Genomic DNA, 17104 nt, shown 5'->3' on the forward strand with positions numbered 1-17104 from the left:
ATTCGTTTTAGATGGGTTTTACGGCTGATTTGACTAAAAACTTGTTGATTTCTGAAAAAGAGGTAGGTATTTGACATTGATGACGATTTAAATATGATTTAAACGTTTTATATTGTCACAATCCAAACTTTGAAAATGTTACCCTCAGCATCGGGTAAATGGCCTATCGGAAGTTCGAGGTTAGACACGACGTAATGTTCCAAAAGTGTCTCGTCGAGCTATACCTCTAGCATTGTTGGAGTAAGCATCGGTATGCTCATACACCCATTTAAAAGATTATTGTATTCTTCAATGCTTTTTTTTATGGAAAGCTACAATCGCGATTATATTTGCAATATTTTAGCATTTCAAGTAATATTTAACCGATTGTAACCAAATGTTGCCAAAGTAATCCTTTGGTGAAGGGGAATTTGTTTTTTGATTATAGTAACGTCCTATTAACAGCCAGGGTCATGTAACTACGACCCCCCATGTATGCGGTGTGTTGCGTATATGAAGGGTATGTGTATGTTTTGGGAGATACATTCGTGTTGTGTGTTCTTATATAGTGGAACTCGATACACACAAGTCTTTGAAAGTGGCAGATTCTACTCCTGCTTAACACTCAGCATAAAGGGAGTGGAGTGGGACAATTCGCTCTTTGTCAGTATAATAATGACCGGGTGGGTTGTGTTGCTTGGTGTATTCGGCGGTATGCTTCAGCGATATAGCACTATGTAAAGTGGAAGGAGACCACACTAGCCTCGGGTAATATCACTTCCTCGAGTTGATAAATCACCGTATCCACCTAAAAACAGGTTGATATTTGTATTATATTGGGTCTGACATTAAAAAAAAAATGTATATGATGGTACATGTACAATGTATTTATATTTTCCACATGGATATGGATTTTCATAATGACCGGACGCGAGACAGCAGTTTAAGTTAGTTATGATGGATGTAGACTACGGACATGAAAGAAGTTTGGTAGTCATTCAATGAAGCGAGATATTTCTTAAAGTGAACGATAAAAGAACTGTCTCTATTCATCAGATGACTTCCGAACACGTCGACGTTACCTGGATATGTGGACAAACAGGACGAAAAGAATGATTTGTAAGGGTTGCTGTTTTATTTATTTATTTTATTTCATGTGAAAATACTACTGCGATGTATAGTTATCAAAAAATCAGTCTGCCTTCTTCACAATCGTTCTAGTTAAATGTACCATGCATCAGATAACACTCCAGCAGTATTTGACTCATTCTGGTTCTGACCCCCCTGCCCGTTGTGACTAGCAACTTCCGTGACTATATCTCTTAAACAAGATTGCTTTTCAGGTGCATGTAGGTCGTTCAGGATTGTACCCGCAACCCCTATCGCATGATCGTAAAAGGCGACTTAATTTGTATTCTTATATTTTCTCTTTTTCCGAACTGACTTTATCCTTCCTAACGTCTCCCTTGACTCCGCCCCACTTTTGTTGAGCCTTCTATAGAGCGCTCGCCCGTGTGAGGTAGGATCTGGGTTCTGTCCCCTGGTCGAGACACAACAAAGTCTATAATATTGGTAGTAACTGCTCCTGCTTAGCGCTCAGCGTAATGGGAATGGGTCGAATTGTTCGCCTGTTGTCTGTTGTCAGTATAATGCATTATAGTATAATCGTAGGCACATGAAAAATATTTATGATAAATCCAGCACATACAAATCAAGACAATGTTACTGGCTTCTGATTGGTGACCGACTGTTGTCATATTGGATGATGGCCCTGCAGGTAGGGCTTTAGAATTGTACCTGCTGCCCCTATTGCATGATCGTAAAAGGCGACTAAATTTAGGATCTTATATTTTATCTTCTTCTTAACTGCCTTCTCTTTCCTAATGCCTCCTTTGGCACCGCCTCACTTTTGGCCTTGAGTTAAACGTTCGCCCTTGTGAGGAAGGCTCCGAGTTCTGTCCCCTGGCCGAGACACACCAAAGTCTATAAAAGTGGTAGTTTCTGCTCCTGCTTAGCGCTCAGCATATAGGTAGTGGGACGACTGGTTCGCCCGTTGTCAGTATAATGTGACCGGATGGGGCGTGTTGCTTGGTATCTTTGGCGGCATGCGTCAGTGATATAGCACTATAAAAAGGGCAAAGGTTCCACTATACAAGAAGACACAACATGAACATACCACAGTCTCCTAAAACACGCACCACGCACAACATACACGCAACACACCGCATACATTGGAGGCCATCCTTACATGACCATAGCTGTTAATAGGACGGTAATTAATCAAACAAACAAGCATTGGTAGATATCACTATCATTAGCTGGTAAATTTTTTTCTGTATGGAACATTGATTTCAATGTGTCCTACAAAGGACTCATCGGCTGATGATTCACTGTCTGTGTCGTAAAAGGCGGCGGCTTTCTCAACAGTGTGATCTTTCCCTTTGCATTTATTGCAGTTTTTACTTTTCGCTGGACATTTGTGTGATGTTGATTTCATAACATATCCACATCTGAAACATTTGGATTCATTACTAGCTGGTGGTGTATTTTTGCGCGAGGTCCGAGCATGCGATACATTGTTCTTTTTCTGCTTGTTACCAAAGTTCTATCTATGTACCGCGTTTACTTCTGTAGTTGATCTACTACTACTAGACATAGTTTTTGCCTGACTGTGTGACACTCGGTATGTTCTAACAACATCTAGGGCCTTAGCCAAAGTCAAGTCCGATCCTATGCCTATTAGTTTCTCACGGCTTTGGGGTTTTTAATCTCTATTACAATCCTGTCTCTGACCATTTCTTCTCTGAGCTCGTTATGATATTGACATTCTTTCACTTTGATTTGTAAGTCTGTTACAAACTGCTCAAATGGCTCATCAATTCCTTGCACTATGGTTTGGAATTTGTATCTGTTGTAGATAATGTTCGACTTTGGTTTTACATAAGTTTCGGAGTTATGACTTCAGATTTTCCTTTCAAGGGGCTTGTGAACATAAAGTCAACGTGCTGTTTGAAAGCTTTCCATTCTGCTTCCAAATCTTCGGCACTCCAGTCCATCTTTGGGACTTCGCCAGCCAAACTAAACATAGCCATGATAAAGTCGGTTTTAAGGACGATTTGCAGCTATTTTCAACCTTGATGGCAATATCTAGGCGTCGATTAAATCCGATTTTGACACCATGTCAAGATTCTACGACTCCATGTTCTAACTTCACATGTTTATTAGACAACAAATCATAGTCACACAAACGCTTGTAAGAGACTTGACATTCAAACACTCACATTACCGACGTGTAGATTATTACTGCCAATAAGTGGCTAGAAATACATACATGACACAAGCTGGGATTCGAATCACTAAGCGAATGTTCCTCCACAAGCTACCTTGTCATCGAAGATCGTAAAGTCCGATCCCGCCACAAATATAATGCCTATTCGGAGCCGTCGTGTCCCGTTCTGCCCTTTCCGTTCCGATTTAATATGAACTTGAAATTTATATCAGATGACATTTCTAGCTTTTTCTGTATTTAAACCATTGTCAATATTTCAATATTGTCATCGATCTATTTTGGTATTTGGTGTTAAAATACTCCTATGAATAATATATATTTAGTGTCACTTCAAAATATCCAATCCTTTGTTAAAAATATATAACAAAAATTTAAAACAATTTTAACTCTCGCGAACTTACAAAGCTGACAATGCAAGTTAAAAAATATTCAATTAAGATTAAAAAAATAAATACACTTGTATATAAAAATCATTTTTGTTTTTCTATGCCAGTATTCCGACATGCTCACTGACCTAAAAGATTCACCTAGCATTTGACAACTGTGTATCGCCTACTAATACCTACACGAAGCCCTTACTTGTAATGCTGTGTAGGGCTTGTTATAGCAAGAAAACATGTCAACCCCTTTTAGCTATCATTAAGATGTTTCACAAAATGAACTTTCCACACAAGTGAAAAGAATCCAAATAATAATCCATCTCCACGTATAATATCGTTCCCGATGTGCTCGACTGATCACGTACACGTGACCACATGTCCCGAACAAGTGACGCTTCCATATATAAACTACTCGAGAAACACATATGTACATGTACGTGTTAAACCTGTAGTGCATATTGAAGTGTTTTATGTATAGGAGAAACAACGAAAAGAGTGGAATAGTCAAGATAATGAATTGTTCGAGGCCCTATTCATTATCTTGATTATTCCACAGTTTGAGGTGTTTCTCATACTTAAAACATGGCACCGAATGTCACTGGTACTATCCACGGGGGGCCAACTCAATGAACATGGATATTATCATACATTTATTTGTATTTGGTGGATGGACTGGTGGATATATAACAGTCATGTGATTTTTTTCAGAAAATACGAGATTTGAAAATTTATTAAGAAATCGCGATATTTACCAGTTTTATAGTAAATATCGCGATTTTTTAATAAATTTTCAAATCTCGTATTTTCTGAAGAAAAAAAATCACATGACTGTTATATATATTCATCACTCCATCCACCAAATATAAAAAATGTATGACAATATCCATTTTCATTGAGTTGGCCCCCTGTGGAACTATCCACTATTACACTAGTTATTGTTTAACTACATGTATTCCACAGCTCCAGGTAAACCCTTACTACCTATTTACACCTTGAGACCAATTCGTGATTCATTTATTTACCTCACTCGGAGAACAAGAATCATGATTTGCATGATTTTTTTAAGATCCGTGCACAGGTACTATATGGTACTCACACTGAAACATTAACTCAGTTTAGTTTTCACTGTTCAACATCAGGGGTCGAACGTGTCTTGGTAAGCGAAGGTGTAATTTGGTATGCGAAGCAAATATGGCGTCGAAAGCTCCGCTTCGAGTTTCAACAGTGACTGGGAAATCACTAATGTCGCTTCTAGGCTTCATGCAACACACTCTTATAGATGTTGCGTTTCGGTGACAAAATGATTGCAGTTTCTAGAAATGCAACATATAATTACTGTCCTCACTTAAACAAAAATCAATTGAAGAAAAAGCACGCGATTTTCACTCTAAAACAGCACCTGGTACATGACTTTTTTTGGCTGAATGTGAAACAGCCGTATGATAGACAGAATCCTCTAAAATAACCTATCAAACAATGTTTGCCCTGTTTCCACTGTGAGAAATGACTGAATTCACGGTACCGAGCGTTTTATTTCGGTGTACGCAATCATTGGTATGCGAAGTCGTGGACACCACCAGTTTTGGTATAATGAATTTCAGTGTTTGACTACTAAACTCATATTTTCTATTATCTTACTAACATGTTATTTCACAAGAACTAATTCTGTTATTATAACAGATGGGTAAGATAAACTAGTTTTGGTCCAACAAACAATGAACCTAGCTGTAGCAGAGACTTAGTATGTTTCATTTTTGGAATCATCCCCCCGCACTTCATACACGCTACACACCCCATGCATGACCATGGCTGTAACATTCATAATCCATTAATTTAATCAATCAATCAAACAAACAAACAAACAAATGTAATCATCCATATAAAATCGATTTTGTGTTTTTTGCGCCGTATTTGGTCTGAGACTTGCTATCTTGCTGTGCAGATACTTACATGTTTCATTTTTGGAATCACCCCCCCGCACTTGTTACACACCCATTTTTTGGGTAACATTCATAATCCGAAATCAATCAATCAAACAAACAAACAAATGCCATCATCCATAAAATCGATTTTGTGTTTTTTATCGTTTTGCATAATTGGTTAGTTTAATGTTCTGGTAATTCGATCATTCACCTTCTTACTGAATATATTTTGATGATTTCTGTTTTATTAAATCATAAACGATGTTTGTGTGTGATGCATTAAGATAGAGTTACATACGCTGAATTCTTGAGTTACTAAGTTTGTTTACTATACATGTTTGATATTAATATAACCTGTTTCTCAGCTCAAAATAGTCGTCTGCTACAGCACGTGCACTGTTCGATCAGTGCACGTGAATGCTGACTTTTTAACCTGTCCATGAATGGCATGTCCCGACCACAGGGCCTGAAAACTACATTGAGGACATTAATATAAGATAGGTGGCGTCTATTTACATAGCATGAAACAATCGAATGATAATGATCACCCTATGTCTCGAACGAGATTAATAGTTTTTATGTTGGGTTCATTACACAAGGGGGTGCCGAAAACTTGACCGTTATGGGCCGCATGGGCCTCTTTGTTTGATTGGGGTTATCATTGCATGTATTGGTTAGTATGCACGATGCACAGACAATTATAATTACTTTTGAAACATTCGAGCTCGTGCGCGAGTTATATTTTGGTTTATCATCCTGCAACAAAATTCGATGTGCATAGCTGTAGGGTATGGAACATTGGCTAAAGACCACAGATGTTTATTTCATCTCGAAAGCTGCATGGGCCTTTATATCAGTGGCACAAAAAATCAATAAAATAAAAACAAATCAATATTTACATTTATTTAATATTGCGTGTTTTACAAGTCAGTATATGGAGTATTTAGAATTTGCAATCTGGCTAAACGAATATACATTACCCGACCTACTATATAGGCTAAAGACGACACACACTGTTAGTCTAATGTGCACTGGTAATGATTTTGACCTTACATTTCTATTATGTTTTCATATTAAATTATACATGTATAAGTACGCATGTTTGTGTTACAAAAAAATAGGGTTTTTTTTAATTTGAAATACTTAATCCAGTTTCGGTGACTCATGGAAGCAAATTTGTACGTGACATGACTGACATGATTAATTAATACCTGTGTCTCAGTTTATGTCCCGTCTCTGTGCACGTGATGGCTGACTTTTATACCTGTGTCATGCTTGAATGTATGTCCCGACCACAGGGCCTCGTCCAAATTGAGGACATATATATGAGATAGGTGGCGTCTATTTACATAACATTACATATTGCAGGGGTATTGGTTTTAAAACAAGAAACACTGATTAACCATGCAAGTTCTTTTATTCCATATCGACGGATATTTCCAAATATTATGACGCACCCTGTAACAATATCAAAACACTAGTTTAGAGAATGAAATACATATACATAGTATGGCTAATGATAGAATAACCATCTGATACACATTACTGACAATACATATTACATTATATATGATAGGTACGTACACATTACATACGAACAGTTTATATAATTATCTTAACGAACAGGTAGATGTATTAAACTGTTTATGGATTTACATACAGAATACATAATATAATGTAGGAGTTCATACACTATCTATTAGAACATTACATATATATAACATAACGGTAAACTAACATATCTCACCTGTGTGTGACACAGGGCGCTTTGCCTGGGGCACGTACTCAATACACTTGTATGTGCCGATACCATATATACAATGTTGGTTCGAATAGATCTAACAAGGACAAAACAAGAACATTCTGTTACATAAGGTAAAATATATACAAGGGTTACGTTATCGAATAAATAACGTGATAATGGCAGTCAGGTGAGTACGCCTGATGGCCGATTACATATTTCTGAATATAATGAATTATTTATAAAATATGATAAATATATACGTAGATCGTTTTATATTAACGTGGAGTGAAATCAGTGATCAGAGAAATAGTGCCAAAATGAATTAAAGGGGATATGTACGGTTAATACTTACATGCAGGCTTCTAAAAGATGCTAATGGCTAGTTCGAGTCTGTCTAATTTCAAAATGTCTGTTGTATCGCGCGCAGAATCGGTCAGCTGTCACGTGTCTAAGTGACCAGTGTGACGTCAAAGGGGCACAGATAAAGGGTGTTAGTAAATCGTATAACACATAACTAAAATACTATTATATATTCTTAATTAAAACTATGAATACAAGTATGTGACTATCCAGGACGTACACTCTGGAAATGAAATATATTATTATACAATGTATAAATACATTGTAACTATACTAGGATTAAGTTTATACAATATTAACAAATATAATATTGACGTCATAAAAATGACCCTGCTACATACATATATAATGGTATGAGACCCTATGTCTCGACCGAGATTGTATAGTTTTTTTGTTGGGTTCACTTATACGGCATAGCTCCTTTGTTTGATTGGGGTTATCATTGAATGTATTGCCCGTTGCTATGCACGAGCACAGACAATTATAAGTATTTGAATACTAACCTGTTTCGAGCACGTGCGCGAGTTAATATTTGGTTATCAACCTGCGTCCGTGCATAGCTGTAGGGTATGGAACATGGCTAAGACCACAGGGGTTTATTTCATCGAAAGCTGCATGGGGCCTTTATCACAGGGGCACAAAAAATCAATAAAATAAAAACAAATCAATATTACTATTTAAAATTGCGTGTTTAAAGTCGTCAGAATGGAGTATTTAATTTATGCCCCCCTCCCACCTCTAGAACGAATATACATACCCGACCTACTATATCGACACAATTTTCTGTCTAGTCTATAATATTGCAGGTACCACCCCCTCCCCCCCACCACCCCCTCCCCCCCACGTGCTTGTATGTTCGTTCCTTACCGTCGGATCCTGTTCCGCTTCGAGTCAAACATTTACGTTGTGACTTTGACATTTCTATTTTCATACTGAACGGATGTACATGTCTAAGTGCGCATATTTAAAAAAAATAAAGTTTTTTTTAATTTGAAATATTTAATCCAGTTTCGGTGATCATGGAGCAATATGATGTGAACGGAAAATCATAATTTATGGTGTTACAGTTGGCAAAGAACATGTCAGTATTTGCTTTTGCGTTTCGAGCAATTCTACCTTTTATCATGGATTTTTCTTGAGTATGTCTAACAAAAAGGACTCACAAATAAATTTGATGTTTAGTCCATTATAGAAAATACCGACATCACATATTTAAGGCAGTTATACCACTTTCCAAATATCTACATCACTTGTATGTAAACAGACCACATCTTACCAAAACCGGTGGTGTCCACGACTTCGCATACCAATGATTGTGTACACCGAAATAAAACGCTCGGTAATGTGAATTCAGTCATTTCTCACAGTGGAAACAGGGCAAACCTTGTTTGATAGGGTATTTTAAAAGATTCTGTTTATCATACGGCTGTTCTAACGAACTACAATTTCACAATCAGCCAAAAAAAAGTCATGTACCATGCCCAGGTGTTGTTTTAGCGTGAGAATCGTGTGTTTTTTCTTCAATAGATTTTTGTTTAAGTGAGGACAGTAATTATATGTTGCATTTTTAGAAACTGCAATCATTTTATCACCGAAACGCAACATCTATATGAGTGTTGCATGAAGCATAGAAGCGACATGAGCGATTTACCAGTCACTGTTGACACTCGAAGCGGAGCTTTCGACGCCATATTTGCTTCGCATACTAAATTACAGACCGTTACAGATTTCAAGATTTTATTTGTTACTCTCAGACACATGAAAATGTGTTACATGAGGACATAATGATATACATAGACATATACATGACAAGATGGACACAAAATATACATGTACAAGATATAAAAATACATAGAGTTATAATCGTATAATGTTTAAAGTAATTTCATTATCTTTCTTAGAAAAATTGCGAATTTGTTTAAAACTTGAATACTGCAGATATTCAATAGACGTTCTAATTTTAAAAAAGTAGGATATTTGGTGTAGTACTGAGCAAAATATGTTTCTCTAATAGCTTTAATTTCCCTTTTTTGACATTTGAAAAGATAGTGAAATTCATCTCCGATATCAACTTGACATAAATTACATATTCTATTTTCTTTTGGGATACCGAGCCATCGTCCAGTTTCAATAGGGAATTTTATATTTGAGGTACGAAATTTTGTAATAGTGATTTTGTTTTGTTGCGATAACTTTGTTAAATAACTTTCGAAAATAAATTATTTTTTAAATTTTGAATAAAACAGACCTTTGGACGAGGATTCTATGTCTGCGAACCATTTTGTATAAAAGCGTCACGTAGACATTGTGCAACTTCATGCTTATAAAAATTTGCATTCATAGGTATTTCATTATCAAATATATATGTGAATCCAGTATCATTAAAAATTTGTTTAACACGATCTAACCATTTAAACCGTATTTGTCCATTGCGACTTAAACTCGCCATTAGTCTATATAAAATATTACTTAATTTATTTTCATTTAACAAAAGGTTGTTCCAAAAATTTAACATTCTCAGCTTTACCTTTATTTCTAACGGATATCTTCCCAATTCACCATAAATCATATACCCAGGCGTGCTAGCCCTAACATTTAAAATTCTTTTGCAAAATTTAAGATGGGTTTGTTCTAAAATCTTTAAGTCTTCGTAACCCCAGATTTCTGACCCATATAACAGAATCGGTTCAACTAATGAGTCAAATAGCTTAAGTTGTAGATCTACTGGTATTGCCTGATTTCGGATTTTTTTTTAAATTGAAAATATAGATTTTTGTGCCTGTTCTATAAGCTTCTGTCTAGCCGCCACAAAATTTCCGTTAAATTTAAAAGTAATTCCGAGATATGTAAAGCAGTCTACAGTTTCCAATATTTCATTATCGAGTATAAAGTTGTTTTGCCGTCTACACTTTCTCTTGCTAAATATCATTACTTTAGTTTTATTAACATTTACTTCTAGCTTCCACACTTTACAATATTCGCTGAAATTATTCAGTGCAGCATGCATACCTTCAACACTTTCCGCAAAAATAACAGTATCATCAGCATATAATAGTACAAATACTTCTAATAAAATACGTAATTCTCTGGTTATAATCTCATTAAGATTTTGGAGAGAAGTACTACCTTTAGATATCAAAAATTCCTCCAGATCATTAAGAAACACAGAAAACAAAAATGGAGAGAGATTTTCACCTTGGCGTACCCCAACTTGACAAGGGAAAAAGTCAGTGGTTTCCGAATGGAATTTCACACAGGATTTGATATTATCGTACATATTGTATATTATTTTGAAACATTTACCCTTTATACCACTTTTAATCATTTTCTTCCAAAGTCCTGTTCGCCAGATAGTATCGAACGCCTTACGGAAATCAACGAAAGTGCAATAAAGTTTTTTACCACTTGATGTATAAAGAGATATTAAAGTATGCAAAATAAAAATGTTGTCCATGGTTGAGTGGTTTTTCCGAAACCCTGCTTGATTTTTAGATAGTAAACTAACAGTATCGGAGTATTTGTTAAGTCTGTTATTAATTATACGTGTAAATAGTTTTCCTAAACAGCTTATCAAAGTAATGGCTCTGTAATTATCGGGGTCATCAGGATTTCCTTTATTTTTATAAATGGGTTTGATCACGCCGATTGTCCAACTTTCTGGTATTAAACCAGTTTCAAATATAATATTAAATAATTTACAATACATTGACATTAATTCGGGAGACGAAAATTTGATATATATATTCATTTAAAAATGTTGTCTACACTAGGCGCTTTACTATTTTTCAGCTGGTTAATAGCATTTTTAAGTTCATCTTCCGATATCATACTATTAAGTATAGCGTCATTCTCTTCGGGGATGACGTCATTATTTTGATTAGTTACGTCATTTTCATTATCATCGACAGTCTGGTTTTCGTTTTAATTCTTTAAAATACTGAAATAGAGTATCTATTGGAATTTCGCCAGTTTTTTTCTTACACTGTGAATTTTTATTTAGAGTATTCCAGAACAGTTTAGGGTTATTTTTAGAAATCTGGCGGAGTTCTTTTGCACATTTCTCTTTGAATTTTCTGTGATTTACACGGATTCTTTTCCTATACTCTGTTCCTTTTTTATTCATTTGATTTTTAGTAAAAAGTCGATTTAATACGTTTATATGTACTTTTAGCCCTATTAAATTCAGTGCGAGCTGTTTACTAACATTCTTTATTGAACCATTGGCTTATCTTTACTTATTTTTGTATGTCGAGGTTTTTTTTAACTCCAAAAATATCTTTGGCTGAAGTAGTTAGCACAGAGCATATACTTTTTACTACATTGTTAAATTGATCATTAGTAATCAAACCAGAATCCATTGATTGTAGTCTATTTAACGTGTTCTCTATATTACGGAGACAGTCCTGTTTTGTCTGAAATAGCTTCAGAAAACATATTTACATTAAGCCTGTTCCCATAATAAACATTGTCAGTATGTATGGCGAAATTGGTCATCTTATCTGCTGATACCGGATACTAGGAATATTTTGGCATGATTGTAAATTACAGGAAAATTCTATTGTATTTATGTACATCAGAGAATAAAGGGTCAAAATCACAAATTACGAAGTCAGACACAAATCGAAATGATTCTGGAGGACATCAGCAGGTAATCAAACAAACACTAGTCTCTTTACAGGTTTGTTACACCAACACATTTATCTCTGTAAATTACGGCCGTTAGCAATAAATAAAGAAACATCTTTTACATAATTCTAACAGTTTTGTACCATATCTAATAGGACGCGCCGTGGTCTTCACTATACCTGGTAAGACTTATATTTTTACTGTGCAAGTTTTTCACATGCATATACATTTTCAACATCACCTTGGTCATTAATTATCAAGGATATTATGTAAGTTTCATCTGAAATAATGTAGTCCTGGTAAAGTTGAGTAGTTCTAAGCATTAAAATCACCCACTACGAGAAAATATTTTGTTTTGTCTTACAAAAAAATATAAGTTTCATCCTCGATTTCTTGGAAGGCATCTTCGGATGAGTACTTACTAATATTCGGGAGGAACATAAACACAACCAATTAAAATATTGGGATTTTTCCTTCGTTACATCATACGTTATTTCACACCATTGTACGAATTCTGATTTGGACTTGTGAAATGTAAGAACTTTCGATATTTTTTTCTTGTATATTATTATTATCCCCCCTGATTAACGTTTGAATTTTTTTCTATGTTTTATATAATAATGATATTCGTCTGGAATCTCAAAATCATCAAACTCGTCTGTTTTGGTTTCTACACATATAAAAAAGATCGTATTTTCTGATTAGAGACACAAAATCCGGATTCAGAAGTTTATTTTTAAGTCCACACACATTCAGGAACCCAACGTCAACACTGCATGTGTCTGAGTGCCTGTCCTAGTGCTGCTCACGTGTGTTACGGTCGCGTGCACGAGTGTCTCGCGGGTCCGGGTGAAGGTTGTCTGGTCGACGCTCGTCGTTGTATGGAGGCACATACGCGACATCGTTGATGTACAGAGTGTCGTACACGAGTTTCGCTCTCTCATTCCTCCGTTTAGCCTCTTTCATTTTGGGAATGAGGGCAGACCGGCGGGCAGCTATTTCACTCGGGTATTGTTGAAAGATTGAGATGTGGGGCTTGTCTCTCAGTTTTCTTGGTACCGCTTCAAGAACCTTTTCGCGATCACTGTAGCGCGTGAAGCGTGCAATAATCCCGCGGGGCTTGTTGTCTCTCCGTGGCCGTAGTCGGTGAACATTTTGGAATGCGATTGACTCTGTGTTTATGTCCAGCTCATTTTGTATGAATTGTTTCAAAACCGTTTCTGTGTTTTCATCATGGTCACTGTTTTCCATTGGGATCCCATTAAAATAATCTGTATTTCATTGTGTGTGTTTTGTAATTTCAGCTTCTTTCATCTGCATGTTTTCATCTTCCAAATGTTTGTTACTCCCAAAAAATCTTGTTTGTATGTACACGATTGTATTTCATTGTGTGTGTTTGTGAATTGTCAAGAAAACTTCTTTTCTGATCTGCCTCCTCGATTACACGCAGTGGTGATTTTCCTGTTTGTTTATAACCGAGGTCGTGTCTGCTCACTTTGTCTTTGATCATTTCGATATCCTGTTTTAATTCGTTTATTGTTTTTTCAAAGTTCTCTACTTTCTGATTTATTTGCTCGAGGAGGTCAAGTTTTGACAATTTGTCTATGATGAAAGCGTCCATTTTCTCCATTTTATTGCTCATGATTTGAAAGTCCATAAAATCGATTTTGTGTTTTTTATCGTTTTGCATAATTGGTTAGTTTAATGTTCTGGTAATTCGATCATTCACCTTCTTACTGAATATATTTTGATGATTTCTGTTTTATTAAATCATAAACGATGTTTGTGTGTGATGCATTAAGATAGAGTTACATACGCTGAATTCTTGAGTTACTAAGTTTGTTTACTATACATGTTTGATATAATATACCTGTTTCTCAGCTCAAAATAGTCGTCTGCTACAGCACTGTCCCGTCTCTGTGCACGTGAAGGCTGACTTTTATACCTGTGCCATGCTTGAATGCATGTCCCGACCACAGGGCCTCGTCCTAATTGAGGACATAATATGTATCTACATCACTTGTATGTAAACAGACCACATCATACCAAAACCGGTGGTGTCCACGACTGCGCATACCAATGATTGTGTACACCGAAATAAAACGCTCGGTAATGTGAATTCAGTCATTTCTCACGGTGGAAACAGGGCAAACCTTGTTTGATAGGGTATTTTAAAAGATTCTGTTTATCATACGGCTGTTCTAACGAACTACAATTTCACATTCAGCCAAAAAAAGTCATGTACCATGCCCAGGTGTTGTTTTTAGCGTGAGAATCGCGTGGTTTTTCTTCAATAGATTTTTGTTTAAGTGAGGACAGTAATAATATGTTGCATTTTTAGAAACTGCAATCATTTTGTCACCGAAACGCAACATCTATAAGAGTGTTGCATGAAGCATAGAAGCGACGTGAGCGATTTACCAGTCACTGTTGACACTCGAAGCGGAGCTTTCGACGCCATATTTGCTTCGCATACTAAATTACACATTCGCATACCAAGACACGTTCGACCCCCTGAACATGGAGGACCATAAATATGTAGCTCTGTATAAAATCAACAGGAAATTAGACTTCATACTCGAAAAGTTGGAGAAATTAGAAAATATTGACGATAAATTGAACAATTTAACATCCAAAGTATCAGGAATAGAAGCCAGAGTTGCCGCTGTAGAAAAGAAAACAGACGAGTTCGAACGGTCGGTTAGCTTCGTATCAAGTAAGCTCGACGATGTGGAAAAGAGAGGCACTATCAGTAAGCAGACAGCCCAGTCAATAGAAAAGCATGAACAAATTGTTAGTGAACTGCAACAGAAAGTAAAAAAGGCGGAAGAAGATAGGTCTACCTTACAAGATACTGTGGTGGATTTACATTGTAGATACATGAAGAACAATTTAGTCTTCACAGGTCTTGGAGGGGAAACTCGGAATGAAGATACGGAATCCCTACTCCGTGATTTCATTTTCCAAGAGCTAGGTATAGACCGAAGGATAGAGTTTGGAAATGTTCATAGATTCGGTCGACGTGTTCGTGGTAAAAACCGCCCAATTGTTGCAAGATTTCTTTACCAACAAGACCTGCAACTAGCAATTTCCGCCAGTTGTCGAGGACAGAAGAAGAAGACTTTATCCGGTGCTAAAACATCACAAGCAGTTAGGCGATGAAGTCAGGCTGATAAGTTGTACATCAACAACCAGCTATATGTAGAAAGAGATGAACATACAAGGCAAGAACAGCCAACACAGCAGTACAACCAGGCCGTCAATCCAGGCGATAGTCAACACCGACACCGCCATCTCTCCGACCCAACAAGACGCGAATCGCGAGCACAGGGACACGAAGCGCGAACTCACGAACGCGATCCGCGGGCATTAAAACGCGAACGTCAAGCTACATATATGAACCCTCATCCACAGAGAGGATCCATACGTTCCAGCACATCCAATGGCGGTTATACCTCGAACCACAACACTAGATAGGACAAAGGGGAGAGTGAACTATCAGTACTTACATGGAATGTCTGTCGAGGACTATTTGACAAACTTGCGTGTGAAGAGTTTTGTGAAATTATTTCAAAGTATGATATAGTATGCCTCTCTGAGTGTTGGGTTAAAACAAATGATGATTTGAAACTGGATAACTATGATTATTTTTCTTTTCCAAGATCAGTCTGTAAAGGAGGTGGAATAGTGATATATTACAAAACAGCATTATTTGACCATGTTAAGGTTGTCGAAAACATACATGATAGCATCATAAGGATCAAACTTGATATATCTGGTACTCTAGAAAGCAAAAGTATATTATTACATTTTGTTATATACCCCCGGAAAACAGCATTTTTTATGAACATTGCGAGTTTGATTTCTTCCAGTGTTTAGAAGATTCTATAGTACAATATAAAGATACCGGAAATGTATATGTTGTCGGTGATATAAATGCTCGAACTGGGGAGAGAAATGATTTTATAGAAAATGATACTTTACATGATAGTATAAATTTAATTGACTACAGGGCAGAAACAGATAGTGTGAGCCGCAATAATATGGATAAAGTGGTCAATACATTTGGTCGTAGAATGCTAGATATGTGTAAGTCATCGAGATTACGTATAGTCAATGGACGACACCCTGATGACGCTATAGGTAACTTTACTTTTTATAATAATAATGGAAAGAGTCTTATTGATTATTTGATTACTGATTATACACAAAAAGGAAACATTACCAAAATTATTTCCGGTAATTTCAATACTTTCTCTGACCACAGTCCCATTACTTTTAGTATAAAAATTAATCAGACTGTTTCTACAAAAGCTATAGACAATGTAAATTCAAATGTCGAATACAGTAGTGGACAATGCATGTCGGTTAGATGGAAAGAAGAAAATATACATTTAGTCATGGATAAATTAAATGAATGCTGTGAAATGATAGATGAAGAACTTAATGTTGACTTTAACAGCCAAAATGTGGTGAACGAATGTGTAAATAACATATGTCACATAATCAATGATTGTACTTTACCGTTCTGTGAGTGTAGAGAAAACCCTGTTCGTAATACGGTAGATAGAAAGTTTTCTAATTCAACAGAGGTCAAACCATGGGTTACTCCTCAATGCAAACACCTTTATAAAGAATACCGGAAAGCTTTGTCAAGCTTTAATAAAGACAAATCTGATGAAACGCACCTCAGACTATTAACTGCTAAGCGTAATTATAAAAAAAACTATAAACTAAAACTGGAGTACAAACGGTATGAAGGAAATATGTTGGAGCTTTTGAAAAAGAGCAATCCGAGACAGTT

This window comes from Argopecten irradians, chromosome 11, assembly GCF_041381155.1.
Source record: "Argopecten irradians isolate NY chromosome 11, Ai_NY, whole genome shotgun sequence".
NCBI lineage: Eukaryota > Metazoa > Mollusca > Bivalvia > Pectinida > Pectinidae > Argopecten > Argopecten irradians.